Source organism: Limulus polyphemus, unplaced genomic scaffold (assembly GCF_000517525.1).
Source record: "Limulus polyphemus unplaced genomic scaffold, Limulus_polyphemus-2.1.2 Scaffold3741, whole genome shotgun sequence".
In the NCBI taxonomy this organism is placed as follows: domain Eukaryota; kingdom Metazoa; phylum Arthropoda; class Merostomata; order Xiphosura; family Limulidae; genus Limulus; species Limulus polyphemus.
Window position 1 is genome coordinate 94915 of NW_013669351.1, and position 6419 is coordinate 101333.

General features: G+C 36.9%; 1 protein-coding gene across 1 annotated transcript in view; it reads left to right on the top strand.

Moving 5' to 3' along the window:
- The window catches only part of LOC106469957 (bcl-2-related ovarian killer protein homolog B-like), a 16610-nt gene extending 15341 nt beyond the window's left edge, over positions 1 to 1269 (top strand). The window contains exon 3 of the mRNA XM_013930476.2: positions 975 to 1269. The gene's annotated coding sequence lies outside the window, so the exon portion shown is untranslated. The remainder of the gene's footprint in view (positions 1 to 974) is intronic.
- Positions 1270 to 6419: the final 5150 nt, after the last annotated feature.

Genomic DNA, 6419 nt, shown 5'->3' on the forward strand with positions numbered 1-6419 from the left:
CGTTCGATTGAGTCGTATCTTTGGGTTTAACAAATAAAAACTTTTATAAAATACAAGATCGATTCTGATAATAGACGAGAAAACGTTTCGTTCGATTGAGTCGTATCTTTGGGTTTAACAAATAAAAACTTTTATAAAATACTAGATCGATTCTGATAATAGACGAGAAAACGTTTCGTTCGATTGAGTCGTATCTTTGGGTGTGGCCATGTTCTTTCGAGCTTTTGTTTCGCTATTTTTTATCATAGTTACAAATAATACCTGTTATTTTGACCGGTAACTGCCAAAGAAATAAGCTATTGATGAAGGGCCCCACAGTGGCACAGCGGTATGTCTGCGGACTTACAATGCTAGAAACCGGGTTTCGATAGGCAGAGCACAGTAAGCCCATTGTGTAGCTTTGTGCTTAACTTTCCTGGCATGGCCTGATGGTTAAAGCACTCCACTCGTAATTTGCGGATTTGAATCCCCGTCCCACCGAACATGCTTGCCTTTTTCAGCTGTGGGGTCGCTATAATGTGACGGTCAATCCCACTTTTCGTTGGTAAAAGAGTAATCCAAGAGTTGGCGGTGGGTGGTGATGACTAGCTGCCTTTTCTCTAGTCTTTCACTGCTAAATTAGAGACGGCTAGCGCAGATAGCCCTCATGTAGCTTTGCGCGAAATTCAAAACAAACAAATCCTTCTTTAATTGTTTTGACAAAGTGTATTATTAACCCAAAACTTTCCATAAACCAATGGTTACTTCCTGTTAGCAATTAGCTGAGAAGGTCAAGACAAAGTGTATTATTAACCTAAAACTTTTCATAATCCAATGGCTACTTCCTGTTAGCAATTAGCTGAGAAGGTCAAGACAAAGTGTATTATTAACTTAATACTTTCCATAAACCACTTCCTGTTAGCAATTAGCTATTATTACGCACGTGATCATGATGTGTAAACAGTAAACTGCTTAAAAACGATTTTATCATGTAGTCACCAGAGGTGTTCCATCTTTTCTTCCGGCACCGAAGATGACGGAGGTTACGTTTTCACCGCTGTGTTTGTCAGCAAGATTTCTCGGAGACGGCTTTCGACGAAAGTCAGTGTACATTTGGACTATGATCTAACTTAGAAGTGATTAGTTTTTGGAGGGTCAAGGTCAAAGTCACAACAAGGTCATGAAAATAATCCCCATCTGTTAACATGGAGATCGACTGTTCATACTATTTTTCCTGGATTTTGATGAAACTTGGTGGACTTATGTAGAATATTATTCCTCGTTGTCCTGTCAAAAATAATATATGTCCGTTGGTAACGGCGGACATACGGACACATTTTCGTTTTTGTTTTTTTTAGAGCCGAATATGATCAACGCTAGGTGGTGGAGGTATGCGCTCTACTGAGTGCCCTCTAGTTTTGTTTCTTTTTTGTTCTTGTTGTTTAAGCCCATAGCTAGCTGTACAGAAGGCTTATCTGCGTTCTGTCTGCATCAGGGATCAAACTCCAAATTTTAGCCTTATACTTCGATATTTCCTCTAAGTCTGTATAATAATTTCAACGAACAACATTTACTATTTTTCACGTTAAAGCATAAACTGCCTCAAATTTTCTTTCGTAAAAATAATTCTATTCTTCGTGATTTATTTTACTCGGTAATTCTAACATTTAAATTTAGACACTAAAATTTCCATTTCCACCCCCACCCCCTTAATATAATGCCTTCGATGTGGATGATTTTTATTTATTTCTCTCCACATGCAAATAATTTTTTATTGTTTTTTTTTAAATGCAACAGAATACTGGTTGATTAAGTTGTTGTCGTCCCTCTAGTGGCACACTAGAAAAAAATATATCCATTCGTGTGTGTGGTGGGGGGGGGGGCAAACAATAAATTTGCGGACGTATTAGAACTTGCATGTAAATTGTGACGTAAACCTAGAATCTCTATTAACTTTTTCAACCTATTTACATTTTCGTTAAAAACATTAATTTGGAAAAATGAGTTAAACGATAAAGGTTGATAATCTATAAGGCGATGTTTAACGGTGCAAACGATTAAAGAGTGTTCACCAAATAACCAACTCTGTAATTAATGAAATTATGTTAATATATATATATCTCCACTTTTGTTGTATGTAATGTGTAAATTTATCACTTGTGAATTAAGTTAAAAATATTACAAAACGTTACATAAAGAGATAATTCTGAAGATTCTAAAACTACTTACACTAACTTCAATTTTTCATCAGTTTCGTTCAAAATATCAGCGGGAAAGAAACCCGTCACCGAACATGCTCGCCCGTTCAGCTGTGGGGGCGCTATAATGTGATGGTCAATCCCACTAGTTGGTGGTAAAGAGTGGCCAAAGAGTTGGCAGTGTTGACTAACTGCCTTCCCTCTAGTCTGTTACTTCAAAATTAGGGACGACTACCACAGATAGCCCTCGAGTAGCTTTGCGCGAAAGTAAACAAACATCAGATGATGATGAAACCAAACGTGTCTTTCAAATTTGAAAAAAATTTTTCTCTCTGTTGATGAATTACAAAAAGACAACAATAAAAAACTGAAGATGACAAGAGGTGGACAGTCAGTTATCGGTTCAAAATGTAATTACATTGTCCAAAATATATGTATGAAAATTTTCCCGCGGGTTATTTTGGCGATTGACACCAAAATATTCAAGTTGTATTCCTTGGCACGAAAATCTAATACTATAAAACACAATGTGTATCTGTCTGTCTGTCTCTCGGTCACGTAATTTAAGTAGTTTTGGTTCCTATCAATTAGAAGCGAGTAGTCTGCGATTGAACGAAAGTTAAAGATATATTTGGACTAAAATGTACAAAAAATTGCCCTTTTTTCGCAATTTAAAAACGCATCTTTGTTAAATCGTCGAGTTACGCCAGAAAGGACGTAAATATACTTTAGTAGACATTTTATACAACATATCAAAATCTTATCAAAGTTTAAAATGGTCTAACGTTAGGTCGTATAATAATATTAGAAGTTTATTTACTGATAGTATTAAGTTCGGTAAGGTTTAGCCCTAACTGAAGTAAAGCAGAAAACGTACACAAATTACAGTGTTAATTTTTCTCTTTTATCGAATATAGGCCATACTTAATAAAGGCTTAACTAATGTTAGGCCTAAGACAAGTGGATTTGTAGATGTCAGCGTCTGCGATTAGAATTATTTTGTATTACTCTAGAAATCATGTATTTAAAGAAGTACTGTTGCAATAAAGATACTAACTTGGCCACAAATGTTGTGTGGGTCTCTGCTAGTACACAAATATTGTTTAGATGCACATGCTGTTTATCTAAGTGTTTGAACTTTTATATGTAAATATTTCCGGATAATATGTTGACGTTGACATGCAGAAAAAACAATGTATATTTATTATATGTATATATATATATTTAATTTTGAATGTATATGGAAAGGTTTCGCTCCTAGTATGTTTGTTTGGTTTGAATTTCGCGCAAAGCTACACGAGGGCTATCTGCGCTAGCCGTCTCTAATTTAGAAGTGATGGACAGCTAGTCAACACTACCCACTGTCAATAGTTGAGGTACTCTTTTACCAACGAAAAGTGGGATTGACCACCACATTGTAACGCCTCCACGGCTGGAAGGGAGAATATGTTCGTTTGCGGGATTCGAACCCGCGACCGCAGATTACAAGACGAGTGCCTTAATCACCAGGCCGTGCTCCAGACAGAGTAGACCGCATAATGTCATCCAAACAGATTCTCACCTATGATATGTCAGATTTATATGAATCATTAATTTATGTAATAATCGAATTAGATTAATAAAGCTTCTTGTTCAGGAAATATATTTTATTATATGTACGTTTTCTAGTTTACATGCGCTGTTGTAGATTATAATAGTTTCACTCGATATAGCTATTTAAGATTTATTTAAAATTGTTCTTGAAGGTTCTTGAAGCTCACGACGCTAAAAATCTGGTTTCGATACCTTTTGTAGGCGAAGCTCAGATAGCCTATTATGTAGCTTTGCACTTAACAACAAACAAACCATTTTGGGTCAACTGAGCCATTAACGCAACTCAACCTACAAGGAAGGCTACTCCCTGTCGTCTTACGTGCGCACCACTCAGCCACTTGGCGTCTATATAGTCATTCTATTTCTGGTTCCAGGGGAAGCGAACTCGCAGACGAGAGAGGAGAGGGTCGATAAATGTGAAGAAGTTATTAAGTCATTCTAATTCTAGACGAAGCGAGTCCAGGGAGGAAGGGGGAGGAGCCAAAATGTGAAAAGAGATTACTTCACCGAACTTTTAGGATTTTTACATAAGACTACACAAAGGGCTATCTGCACCAGATTCAGTCCAGAGCCGCCTCTAATTCTGAACTGATACACTAGCGGGATAACAGGCTAGTTAAGAGCACACGCCACCAACTTCACGGTTACTCTTATTTGATGACCACCATTCATTTGATACCGGTAAACACAAATAAGCCGAAATATTTAATCTTTTTTTTTTTAATTTTTGCAAAAAAAAATATCTTTAAAATGTTTCAGTGTAAAGCGTAATGAGAAGATAATACATACAGGAAAAAAACTAATATTTTGCGTAAAGATAACCTTTACAAGCTGCTTCTTAAGTATTGGTTACTCTCCTCCACATATACAGTAAATTAACAAACCACCGACGCTCGCTCTTTCCTCATTTAAAGTTGATAATGAAAAAAAGTTTTACTTTCTATAGCTGCATAGTGCATGTAATTACAATTTCGTAAAGGTTAAAAAAGACGTTATTCATCATTTTGCCACCAGGGTGATCTACCAATTCAAAACGATTCTAAAGCCTATTTTAATCTAGCCCTTTCAATCCGCCCCCCCCCCCAAAGTTGGACAGCGGTATGTCCGGGAATTACAACGTTAGAATCCGGGTTTCGATACCCGTGGTGGGCAGAGCACAGATAGCCCAGTAGTTTTTCTCAGAGAACCACTGTGAATGGAAATTAAAGTTACAGGCGTCGATAAGTTTGTAATTTCCCCAACTTGAATTTAGGTTTTCATCTAATATAATGTTTCTATAATTAATTTTGTAACTGGGTATAAAAAAATTCGAAAATTTAGGATAAAAAAAAAGATAAAGTTAAAAAAAAAAAGGTCATGTAAGTTTATCATTAGACTACTTATTTTCACATTAGTCCCACATGTGTTTTTTCTTTCTTTCTTATTTTCGCCATGTCTTGATCCCAAACTGTATCAATATAGGTCTAAATAATATTCTAATTGGAAAAAAAAAAAAAAACTTCGGCAGGTACACTTCTGACAAGATTGATTCGCCAAGCGTGGCCTAGTAGTTAGCGTGCCGGACACTGAATTCGCACCTTGGTATCATGGGTGCGTTATAAGAGAGACGGTTAAATCCTACTATTCGATTAGACTAGGCTCAAGAGTTGGATTGAGGGCTGCGATTGACTAGCTGCCTTCTCTCTCTCTCTCTCTAGTCTATCATTTTTAGGACCGACTAACGCAGATAGCTCTTGTATACTTCCATCTTTGCCAACCCCCTCCCCAATTTCGCTTTCGATGTCTATGGTGGTAGGTAGTCGTGTTGGAAATTTTTAAAATGATGAACAAATGTTTAATGAGTATTGCGAGAAATCACATACTTCACGAAAGATCTTGCAATTATATGAATCCATCAAAAATATGTACATGAAAAAATTATGTAAATAAAAATAAAGACAGGAAAGAAACAAGTATCAACATGAATTAGAAAGTTCAAGAATAAGATTTCCGTAGAACAAAATCAAAGGAAGCAAAAGACGTACCCAAAAATCAGTCTCGACTTCTCGGCCTGGTGGTGACAATTAGCTGAGAAGGTCAAGAAATGAAATATAAGCAACATTTCCAGGATATACGTGGACTATAAAACATGTTATTAAAGCTAGACGCCAGTGTATTTTGCTGCTGTTTATGTTTGTTTGTTGTTCAGTGCAGAGCTCCACAATGGGCTGTGCTGTGCTCACTGCGGGAATCAAAACCAAATTCATAGCGTGATAAACCCTCAGACGTTCCGCTGAGAGCTATTATGACAAAGCGACTTAGGTGATCCTTCCAAAAGTCGTTCGAACAACGGACAAGACAGCGAACTTTTAATTGGGTGCCTGTGATAAGTATATTTGACTGTAGTGTGGAGTCGACAGCGAACTTTTAATTGGGTGCCTGTGATAAGTATATTTGACTGTAGTGTGGAGTCGACAGCGAACTTTTAATTGGGTGCCTGTGATAAGTATATTTGACTGTAGTGTGGAGCCGATAACGAACTTTCAATTGGGTGCCTGTGATAAGTATGTTGGACTGTAGTGTGGAGCAGACAGCGAATTTTAATTGGGTGTCTGTGATAAGTATGTTGGACTGTATTATGAACCAGACAGCGAATTTTAATTGGGTGTC